Consider the following 12152-nt stretch of genomic DNA (forward strand, 5'->3'; position numbering starts at 1 on the left):
AAAGACTGTACCATTGGCAGAAGTGGCAATGCTGCTTTTTAATAAAGTTTTCCAGACACTTGCTTCTTGGAAGAATTGTTTACAGCAACTTGGTCCAAATCTGAAGGGCCCACTGCCAGAGTCAGTGTTGATCTGGAAAAGGGAAATGTGCTCTCCATGACTATATTGCATAAGCTGAAGCATTGGTAACACACCAGAGTATAATAGTGATTGTGGAGAGGAAGGACCATTAATTCCTCCCTCTCCCTGTAAATTATTATCTTTGTGACTAGAGGCATAGCCTCCAGAGCAGCTGGGGAAAAAAAAATAAAGAAAGGATTAATCTCTAGGAATTTTGTTGGGCAAATGTTCATGCTAAGAAGATGCTCACCATATCTGGCTTTCACCTCCTAAGTTATACTCCCTTCACCTCAGTGAGGTCTTTACTCTTGGTTCAACACACACTATTTTACAGGCTTATACTTGGCAGTTTACTCTTCATGATCCCTTTAGATCCTACTAATTTAATTCTGTTTTTCTGCTATAATGCATGATTTTCTATAAAATTCACTGGAAATGGTCTGTGTCGTGCCAGTCTCATTGATTTCCATTTTAGCCCTTCACAATACTACAGACAAATTTGGTTGCAGTCATCAATCCTGCTCCTGACTGCACAGGAGAAAGTGAGAAGACTATGCATTTCTGAAGAGATTCAACTAATAGACTGTGAATCTGGGGAGTGGGATCCCAAACCATAACATTCATATGCTCTCAAGCAACTGGAAGGAACAGTGCAACCATCAGTGTAGTGAGAAATGCCCCAAAACACTCTCCAAAGATTCTGTCAGGAAGGTTGGACAGCTGAAGGTCCACATGAAATACCTCTACACATACATAGTACGATAACAGATCAGGTTTGAGACCTTCTTAGGAATCTGAATGTACGTAATGCCATGGGACCTGACCGTGCATCCAAAGGTCCTGAAGGAACTGGCAGATGAACATGATAAGCCATTATCCAACATATTTGAGAGGTCATGACAGTCTGATGAAGTTCCCATTGTCTGGGAAAAGGGAAACATTAGAATAGAATAGAATAGAATAGAATAGAATAGAATAGAACACAGTACAATAGAAAATTGAAATACAAAAGGCACTATGAGATGGATACATTTAATGTCATTCTGAGTTTTTCTAATGACAAACAGTCTTGCTATAGAAAATATACTCTTGCTGAACAACAGCTCTTAAATCTCAAGTGATTAATTACTTTGGAAAGAAGAAGAACTTTCACTTTCAGGGATTGTGGAATATGCTAATTTGGCTTATGGAATATGGGAGACTTTCTGCCTTTGAAAAGAGCAGATACAAAGGTTTAAGCCCTATCGTAGGCAATGGTAAATCAACCATTGATGAACATAGAATTTCAAGGCAAAGAAATAAGAAAATACTAATTTGAGGACCAAATATCAGATATTTTTTAATATGAAACAAAATGTCAGTAAGTATTAATGGATACAATAGTTAGTGAACGTCACGTTATTGACTGCATCACATATTTTCAAAGCATGGTGTAAACAAGCAGCGCCTAAACAATGATTTATCTTTGTTTCACTGAGGAACTAACTTCATGGTAAGCAGATCCCTATCACTGTGTAATTTCCTTCCCTGATGTTTGTGCTGTATTGCCCTCATATCACTGTATTCTAGGTTTTCCACTATTTCATTTCAAATCAACTTTGTTCTTCCAGTAACTACTTATGCAAACAAAATCACTCCCTCCTTCCTTTACCCCACCCCATCCAAAAAAATAGGGTCCTAAGCAGTGTCCAAAGCAAAGCTGATCAAAATAGCAACAAGCAGCACTTTTGCTGATGACGTATTATGGATTTAATTACAAGAAGTCAAGTTTCCAATCCAGTCCACAACTGAAGAAGTGAATAGGACCTTATGATCTTTTTGCATTATCACTGCTGCATGTGTCATATGCCACATGCTGCTTTCTCTGTTTTCAGTTTTCATGACATTTCCTCAATTCCACTGTGTGCCCCTACATATGCTGTACTGAAACACTGCAGCAGTTCAATGAATACTTGTAACTCTCTTTCTGTTCTGATTATATTCCAAGTTTCAAAGATATAAATGTAGAAACAGTTAAAAAGAAATGTTCAAGTGGCATGATTATGCTATCTACCATATCCCCTATTTCTTCCTGTGAGGTACACAAACACTAAAGTCTTACCAAATAAAAACTTGCCTAATTAGTAAAAATTCATCTCCATCCCTATTGTTTCATTTAAATATGCCATTCTTCATTTCCTCTTCTGAAACCATCTTGCATATAATAATTGGAGTAGAATGCCAGATACAATGCCCTCCTGGGAAAATCCATGGAAATTTTACCAGCATGAGATGTAGTCACTCTTCTGTGGGTGCTAGGCCTACTGAAACCCATCATTAGTGTTTCTAAAATGTTCCAATTATACAGTCTCACTTCCAGTTATTAACACTTCTCCTACTTTCAGCTTTTCAATAAGGTGGTTTTTTTTTTTTTGTGTGTGTGTGTGTTTTCTCTGGCAGGGACTGGGTTGCAGAAAATGAAGAGAATTAGTTTATTTGTTAAGCAGGTGGAGACAGTTGCTGTTTTTAATGAGATTGTAAGTAATATCTCATTAAACCATTTATACTCCTAACAGAGTGCCTTCTCTGTTATTTAGGCTCTTCCTCATGCCTCACCTCCTCTCCTTCCAGATTAATGAGTCTATTTGGAACATAATAAGACTTCAGTGGGAGAGCTGAAAGATGTTTTCCTGCCTTAAACGTTGGGACAAGAAACATTCCGACTAGTTGGGGCTGTTGGCCACAGTTAGAAAGCCAAGTCCCCCAGTTACTGGAGCAGGGCTCTGCAAAGTAGGCTATGACATGGGAGATGTGCATCCTCTTCTCAAGAGGTAACTTGAGATAGCAGTGTGTGTTTTGAATGATGAGTATACCTAAAACAGTGGAGACTAAGTCATGAAGCCAAATATCCACTTGAAAGTGCCACTGTATTCTTGTATAGCTCATGTAAGAAAATGTTTTTTTAGGGGGAGAGTATGTAAAAGCAATGACCTAATCACAGGCGTCTTTCAGGCAGGTCAGGGCTCTGAGCAACCTGCTTGATGCAGGGGAGTTAGACTAGATGACCTCTAAGGGTTCCTTCAAACTCAAACAGTTCTATGATTCTAAGACTTGGGTACCTCTGGCATACCATGGTGATATAACAGGATATATGGGATCATTCTAGCAACTGAATTGCACTCTCATGCCTCTGGAAACTGCTATAGTTCTCTGTGGACCTTGCCCCACTTGCTTCACATAGCCCCGAAGTGAAATTCAGTGAAATTGATTACTGTAAAATATTTACCAACTGTGGCTTTAGGAAATGTCACTATTCCTGAGCTACAGTAAAAGAGGTACACTATAAAACGGAAGATTTTCAGTAAAATGGCAGTTTTACAAATTATACTCTTAAGAAGCTGCAGGCTTTTATATGCTCTGTCATGTTTAATGCTTAGCTTGGCCCTTGCTTTTCAAGCAGTATTACACCAAATTTTTCCAGGCAGTCATTTCTGCACTTTTCTCATCTGTTTAGCCATCTGGGTCCCACAGTGGTACATACATATATATCATAAGAAAAAGATAAAAAAAAATATGCCTGACTGATTTTCTGGGCTGTAACATACAGGGCTGGGGAGGCAATGGAGGAAGGAGCTGTAAGACCACTGGGCAGCATCACATTGTGCTACAAAGGGTTCTGCTGCAGCTGGAGGGGAGAATTAGCTTCCTTTGGAAGAGAACGCAGAAAGGAGCTGGCATTTAATCAACAGGGAAGCGAGAGAGAAATGAAGTAACAGTGGAAGGGACAGGTTGCTATTTCCACTAATAATTCTGGCAGCAGGCATTCTCATTCTGACGGTACTTACTCCATTAAATGGCTGCTCCTGGAAATCAAAGGAACAAAGGTACTGTGAAAGATGTTGTCAGTGACTCAATTGTGACTGGCTCCCAAGTAAAAAGATACAGTCTTGCTCCCTGCCTGTCGAGGAGGTGACAGCTGGACCTGCAAATACAGGGCTGTCCTTGTACACATCCTTCTTGGGGCACAACCCCAGGGCACTTGTGGCAGTGTTAATGGGCAAAACTGTCCCATGGAAACACCGAAAGGCCTCAGTGATAAGACTAACCCTGTGAATGCCCAAGAGGAGGCATCTGTGACTATCCCTCCAGCAAGGGGACTAAGAGACATCAAGGAATCATAGAATTGTTTGAGTTGGAAGAGACCTTCAAAGGTCATAAAGTCCAACTCCCTTGCAATGAACAGGGACAACTTACAGCTACATCAGGTTGCTCAGAACCTCTTCCAGCCTGACTTGAATGTCTCCAGGGATGGAGCATCCACCACCTCTCTGGGCAAACTGTTCCAGTGCTTCAGATCCTGCCTCCATATCTCTTGGGGGCCTTACATAAAGACAGCTTTGGCTCCTATTTGGTGACTGATTTTTCTTAAGAAACAGGCAGTGAGAGACAACTAGCGAGTCAGGCTGTAACCTACTTCTGAGCTGGACCTGCCCTGGGCTCCTAGGTTCCCTACAGGGAGCAGGTCCCCTAAACAGCACTGACTACGAATACAGAACACTGCACATCATGGTTTGCATATACACAGTCTTCAACACTTTTCTGTTTAAAGAATGTAGATCCAGCAGTGAATTCAAGATCTACTCAGTGAATTTAAAGCCACTTACACTGAGCTGTCTCTTTTTAATCTGCTATTTGATGAATAATTTAAGTCAGCGTGTCCGTTTTTATAACTGCTTAGTGAACTGGTCCAGAGCACCAATCTGGCTGAAAAGCAACATGCCTAAAGCAAATCAGTCAGTGCTGCTTCTCATTCTGGCTTTCCAAGTAACCACATAAACATTTGTGCCAGAGCAGTGCAAAAGGTAATTTGGGGACAGAAATGAGTGGCCGTGTTGCTTTTTTACTGGTTTATGATCATATAAAACATGTGCTGAACTATAGCCTTTGTTGCCTATTGTGCAGTGCCTTCAGCATAGATTCCAGACTGTTGGGATTTTTTTAACCACAGCATGAAAACTACTGCCCTAAGCAATAAACAAAGCAATGCTGTGCCCTTGTGCTGACTCTCTATGAGTAAAATAGGTTGGTAAAAACTGTTCCTCTGGGGACGTTCCTGGTGCATAGGGCATTTTGTGAGTGATAGCTGGGGTGTACTTAACTGGCACAGTCTATATAAAAACTGGTAAACACAGTGACCCATGCAGCCAGAGAATTCTCCCAAGATTGTGATCTAATACTGTCTTTCCTCAAGGTGTTGTTCTGAATTCTTCTGTGAAGGACCAGCTGGGGACACGTGATGTTTATAAAGTTGTCTTCTGTTACCTACTGCATTCTAGAAAAGATGGAAAGCTTTGTGCTGAAAATGAGAAGATGCTACATCAATATCGTGCAGCTGCACCTCTAGGCCAGGGCAGCCCCAGTGCGGAACCAGCCCTTCAGAGTTAGTCATGCCCACCATCTCCAGAAATTCCTTCTTTTTTCAATCTCTGTAAAACAAAAATTATGAAAAATACTTAGCAGGAAGTAAAACAATCTGTAGAAATAACCATATAGGGTGCTTGGCCTTGCTACTTTTACTGCTGAAAAATTTCCTGCCAGCTCCAAACCATTACCCTTAGAATATTACTAAATGACCATATACCCCCAGACACTTGTATAAATTGATTAGGACCTAACTGCTAGGATTGCCCATGTTGACCGTCGCTTTGCTCCACCTCCAACCCCACCCCACAGAGTCAGGAACTGCAGGCAGAATTAGAAGTTCTCGCCTTCCTAATGAGTCGAGTTGGTAGAATCAGATTTTTAACGGAGAATGAGGTGAATCATGTTTCCTCATTTCTGATGCATTCCTCAGTTTGAGTGTGTAAACTAATGGAGTGTGATTTAGTAGTGGCCTCTTAGCTAATGTAAAAAGCAGTCTTGACGTGCTGGGGATTTTCTGATGGCTCATTAAATGTACTCATGCAAGCTAAAGTATGCTTACAGCATAAGTAAAATGCTTATCTTCCGTAAGTGTTTGCATTCGATAATGCTAGGGTGATGTATACGTGTTTAGAGAAACATGCAGAGAAATGTTGGCAAAGAAATTAAAATCTGTTATTTGCTTTTTATAAGCTAGCTGTTCAAGTTGTTGATGTGCAGCAGGAGTTACTATTGCTCACTACATGTTTCCTATCCTGCTGAGGCTGCTTATGTGGTCTTTTGCAGATTGATATACATTGCCCCCGCCTTTGCTCTGAAGTGGCAGCTGTGTGGCTGTGGCTGGCATGTGATGCAGTGCAGTGCTGTGCTCCAACTGCACAGCAGGGTCCAAGGTGCAGGGTGCAGGTCACTGCAGCTTGGGGCTGATTTGGCTCTCTAGCATGGAATAACAGGGTGCTGCTTGCCAGGCTCTGTTAGAGCAGGGACCAAGCTCATCTAGCTGTATGGGCCAACAGCTTCATCTTCTGAGGATACAAGTGAAATGCCAGATTTATGTCATTACATTTGCCAGTAGAGAAATATGATGATGAGGACCGAAATTACTGGGCAGTATTTATCATTAGACGTTCATACCACATTATGTTGTTCTTCTACAGGATTCAAGGGAGGGAATTGCTTCTGAATCAAAGCCAAGCCTTGATATGTCTGAAAAATATTAGTGGAAAGGCATGATTTGTCTGCATTTCAGAAAGAGAAATTCCTTGATTCAGTTCACAGAGACAAATACTTTTTACCTCGTTCTCTGAGGAAGGAAGTGCTTATGCTTAAGCTGCAGAAACCAAGACAGCACTACCCCATACAAATACTACCTGCTCTGCTCAATGACAAAACTTCCTAGTTGGCCTTCCACTGGAATGCTAGCTGCGCAGAAACACTATTGCTGGCCTGCTTAGTAGACCAGATGGTGGTTCCAAGCTGTGTTTCATTGGTCAGAGTTGCTTTGTGCTTCAGGAGGTACTCTGAAGTTAAGAGCCCTATACAGCTACAGAGCAGAGGATTTAATACATGATGCATCTGCTGCAGTGGTAGAAGCCAGATGGGTTGAGTCCTCTTAGCCAGAAGTATGGCACAATGTGGCTGCACATTCAGATTTGTCTGTGTTTGTGACAGTGTCTGGGAATTTTTTTTCCATCAGATATATTCTGAGCTTTAATATAGCATTGATACTTTGACTTGGGACCTATTTTACATTTGCTGTCTGACACCATTCTTAAGAGTGATAGAAAAGCTTTAGCATTTAGCAATAACGAAAGAATGTCGATTTAGTCTTCAAATTCACAAAACTCATTATTAAGACATTTTATCCATCACATATACACAGTGACACAGTAACAAGTGGGGCTTTGCAATAAGAATAGCGTCATTAATAGATTACTAGCTGCAATAATGCATATAGAATCATTAATGGGATGGACAAACTCATTTAGGGAAAATAGATGAGGTCTTTGCTTTTGTTCATCACTGCTTGTAACTTAAATATTTAAATGGTTACACATGATACAGGAAAAGACGATTCTTGACCCCATTCTCCCTGTATTTTCTCTTTTTTTTCCCTGACATTTTTACTTTCAGCTCTTCCGTTTTCTTCTCTTGCTTCTTTTCCTCTTAAGACTTATTCCCACCGTGAAAAGAGGATTATCAGCAACCTACATCTCCTAGCAGTTACCATGCAAAAGGAAAAACTCCAGTATTTACTACCACTTCCCTCATGACACCTCTTTCAAACAAGTATATAGTCTGGTTGCTTACAATTTCATCATCCACTTTTTGTAGAAATAATGAGAGAGGAGAGAAAGAAGGCCCATTACAAAGCAATGCACTGAACAGCTCACTATTCCCGACATTAGCTTCTTCAGGACTGAAGGCACAAGCGTGAAGCAAGATTCCTCCTTCAAGCAAAAATATGTTTATTATGTTTCAGATAAAAGCAGAGAGGATTAAAAACTGAAGTGACAGAGCTCAGCCTCCCATGCTGTGCATAGAAGGAAGAGGAGCCTTGATTGGCATCTGTAATGGTAAATCCCAAATATGGTGTCTATTCACAGAATTTAAGTATTGTGCCCAAAATTAAGTTTACAGATGACTGATTTGCTGGATGACTGCTTTTTCTTTTCTTTTTCTTTCTTTCTTTCTTTCTTGCTTGCTTGCTTGCTTGCTTTCTTGCTTTCTTGCTTTCTTTCTTGCTTTATTTCTTGCTTGCTTTCTTTTTTTTTTTTTTATGTCCTCTTGTGAATCACCCAATTCCCTTATGACTACAATCAAATAATTGCACTGACTTTGACAACTTAACCTCCTGTCTCTAACTCTCCAGAGAATCTGTGCAACAAAGCTCCTAAACCCCAGGGCCGCTTTGTAAATTAGCCCCCTCTGCATTAGATCTCACACATTTAGATCTTACACAGTTCTTGGTCTACATGTAATCTTCAGGTCAATGTTTTGTATCTTTGCCAGAGACCCAGCAGAATGGATAATAAAGACTCTGAATCTTACTTGGCCAGGTAACACTTTCATATAATCATAGAATCATAGAATGGCTTGGGTTGGAAAAGACCTCGAGGATCATAAAGCTCCAACCCCCATGCTGCAGGCAGGACTGCCAACCTCCACATTTAATAGTAGTCCAGGATGCCCAGGGTCCCATCCTACCTGCCCCTGAATACCTCCAGGGACAGGGCACCCACAACCTCTCTGGGCAGCCTGTTCCAGCACCTCACCACTCTCATAGTAAAGAACTTCCCCCTGATATCCAACCCAAATCTTCCCTTCTTCAATTTAAAACTGTTTCCCCTTGTCCTGCTATTATCTATCCTTTCAAAGAGCTCACTCCCCTCCTGCTTATAGGTACTGAAAAGCTGCAATTAGGTCACCCTGCAGCCTTCTCTTCTGCAAGCTGAACAAGCCCAGCTCCCTCAGCCTGTGTTTGTAGAGGAGGTGCTCCAGCCCTCTGATCATCTCTGTGGCCCTCCTCTGGACCTTCTCTAACAGCTCCCTGTCTTTCTTGTATTGGGGGCCCCAGACCTGGACGCGGTACTCCAGATGGGAGTCCCACTTCCTGTGGTAAAGTTCCACAGCTTTTGTTGTGGTTGAGTAGTCTTGGTTTCCTCAGAACTGATGCTCCTGCCAAGACCATTTCAGTAATGCCTGATGAGTTAAAAACCAGTTACCTCCATACCTGGGTAAAACTGACCTCAAATACTCAGTAACTGAGAGTCTGTAAAGTACTGTGTTTTCAGTGAAGCTAGAAGACAACTGTTACTTCCCAGTCCTGTAGCAAGTGTTAAATGCCAATAATTCTAATGCCTGTACCTCACCATTCCCTCTGTGAAAAACTTCCTCCTGACATCTAATCAAAATCTCTTCTCCTTTAGCTTAAAATCATTCCTTGTCCTATAGCTATCTACCCATGTGAAAAGTTGATTTCCCTGCCATTTATAATCTCCCTGTAAATATCAGAAAGCCACAGTGAAGTCTTCCTGCAGCCTTCTCTTCTTCATGCTGAACAAGCCCAGCTCCCTCAGCCTGTCTTCATAGGAGAGGTCCTCTGATCATCTTCATGGCCCTCCTCTGTACCCTCTCCAACAACTCTGCATCTCTTCTGAGTTGGGGGCCCCAAACCTTGGTGCAGTAGTCCATATGGGGTCTCACAAGGGCAGAGTAGAGGGGGACATTCACCTCCCTGTCTCTGCTGGCCACCCCTTTTCTGATGCATCCTTGGATACTATTGGCTTTTCATGTTGTAAGTGCACACTGCTGGCTCATGTTAAGTTTTTTATCTACCAGGACCCCTAAGTCCTTCTTGGAAGTGCTTCTCTCAATAAGTTATTCTCCCAGTCTGCATATATATCTGGGATTGCTCCAACCCAAGTGCAACACTTTGCACTTGGCTTTGGTGAGATTGGATTCACATGGGCTCACCTTTTGAGTTTGTCCAGGTCCCTCTGGATGGCATCCCTTCCTTTTGCTGTATCAACTGCAGCACACAGTTTGGTGTCATCTGCAAGCTTGCTAAGGGCACACTCAATCCCATCATCTATGTCATTGATAAAAATTTTAAAGAATACTTGTCCCAAGACAGTCCTCTGGGAGACATCGCTCATTACTGATCTTTACCTGGATACAGAGCCATTGACTACAACCCTCTGGTCGTGACCACCCAACCAATTCCTTATCCACCAAATAGTCCCCCCTTCAAGCCCATATGTCTCCAATTTAGAGATAAAGATGTGGTGTGGTACCATGTCAAAAGTCTTGCAGACATCCAGGTAGATGACATCAGTTGCCTTCCCTTTGTCCACTGATGCTGTCATTCCATCAATGAAGATTGGTCAGGCATGATCTGTCCTTGATGAAACCATGCTGGCTGTCTCAGACCACTTGCTCATCCCTCATGTGCCTTAACATCTCTTCCAGGAGGATCTGTTCCATGATCTTTCCAGGCACAGGGGTGAGGCTCACCAACCTGTAGTTTCCAGGGTCTTAGGTTCTTAGTGTGTCAAAAATTGACAAATACTTCCTTTCTCCCATGATTTGTTTGACATTGCTCAGTTACACTGCAAAAATTTTGAGATCAACTGTATGCATTTATTTAAATTGGAGCCTCTTCCTGACTTCCTACTTTCATATATTGGGCCAATGATAACTAAGCATATTATTTGTAATATAATACTAAATTTCCAAAAGTTCTAATAAAAATAATCCAAATTCACTTTAATTAAATTTGCCAATAGTGCTTGTCTTTTCTTATTATCTTTAAACTATCTTCAGGTGTTTAAATTTCACACTATTATTGATCTTCCAGACCTAGGGACCAGAAGATATTTTCTTATTCTTTTTATAATGGTTCTGTCTACATAATATGTGAAAGAGGAATTAGAAGCTAAATATAGAGACTAAGCATGAACAGCTGTACAGCTGTAATTAAAACCATACTGTGATTTTTTCCTAGATAAAAAGGATAAAATTGTAATAGTTTCTGGATCCTTCTTTCCTACAAAGAGATCCTAATTCCCATGATGATCAGTGGGTAGACTGGGTGGCATGAGATTTCTGCATTATGACAAGACTGAAAGGCTCAGGTTAAACGTGAAGCTAAACCTGTGAGAGTAAAAGAGAAATCTTCTTGAAAATTTCTTCTTTCCAAACTGCATCATTAAGCAGAAGGGAAAGCTTCATGGCTCTTCTCTGGAACATCTGAATACAAGTTCTTTTGTTATATTGCAAATATATACGCAATAATGTACAGGCAGTAAAATTCATTCTGATTGCTATGCAGGGAAACATATGGTCTTGAACAACTATGAATATGAGCAGAGAAGAGCCAGGAAAAATAACAACAACAAAACTCAAAACAAAACAAAAATTTCTCACCACTGACAAAACAAAACAAAACAAAACAACAACAACAACAACAAAAAAAACCCACTCACCTGTTTACAGCATAAAGAAAATGCCAAATAATAATTTGTCCCCTCTGCAACTCATGCAGGCTTTTGAGATGGATGAATAAACATTGGCTATATCCTATTTCCTTGTCTTCTTTAAGTCCTGGCTTCTTCTGGGAGAGAGAGATAACATATTGTAATAACAGGGTAGGTTAAGAAACATAGCAAAAGAAATCTGAAATCTTTAAATTTATGTGAAAGGCAGTTCTTCAACTCAGAAACCTACAGCATTTTGACATCTTTATTGAAGTCTTTCACAGTCAAGCCAAAGCCCAGACATTCTTTCTGGTTACATTTTACATCAGTAATTAGGGTAGACGTTGTGGAGTTGTCGGATTTTAACAGAAGTCTTCAAAGGAAGAAAGATTTTATGATAAGGAATGTTTTATCTTTTACATATTTGAATTTACAGTCTAGAAATACAAGTACTAAAGGCAAATGACTGATTCCTAAAGCAGTCTAGAAAGAACGGAAATTACAGATAAGAAAGGCAAAGGGAGATATTGTTGTACTTTGGTTTCAAGGGGTCACAGAGCTGAAAAAATTATGTCTGGTATCAGCATCTGACTTACTGCACAGTGCAATAAGGTACAGGTACACACTGTCTGAAAACATCCAAGCTAGCTCTGG

The 12152-nt window shown here is 40.8% G+C and overlaps 1 long non-coding RNA gene across 1 annotated transcript; it reads right to left on the reverse strand.

The window, feature by feature from the left end:
• Positions 1 to 262: 262 nt before the first annotated feature.
• On the reverse strand, positions 263 to 11942 carry LOC112531507. Its single transcript, XR_003073292.2, has 3 exons — positions 11508 to 11942; positions 6655 to 6726; positions 263 to 5585 (listed from the first exon to the last, which is right to left on the reverse strand). It is a non-coding gene; the product is annotated as an uncharacterized LOC112531507 (long non-coding RNA).
• Between the last annotated feature and the right edge of the window lie 210 nt (positions 11943 to 12152).

This window comes from Gallus gallus, chromosome 1 (genome assembly GCF_016699485.2).
Source record: "Gallus gallus isolate bGalGal1 chromosome 1, bGalGal1.mat.broiler.GRCg7b, whole genome shotgun sequence".
In the NCBI taxonomy this organism is placed as follows: Eukaryota; Metazoa; Chordata; class Aves; order Galliformes; family Phasianidae; genus Gallus; species Gallus gallus.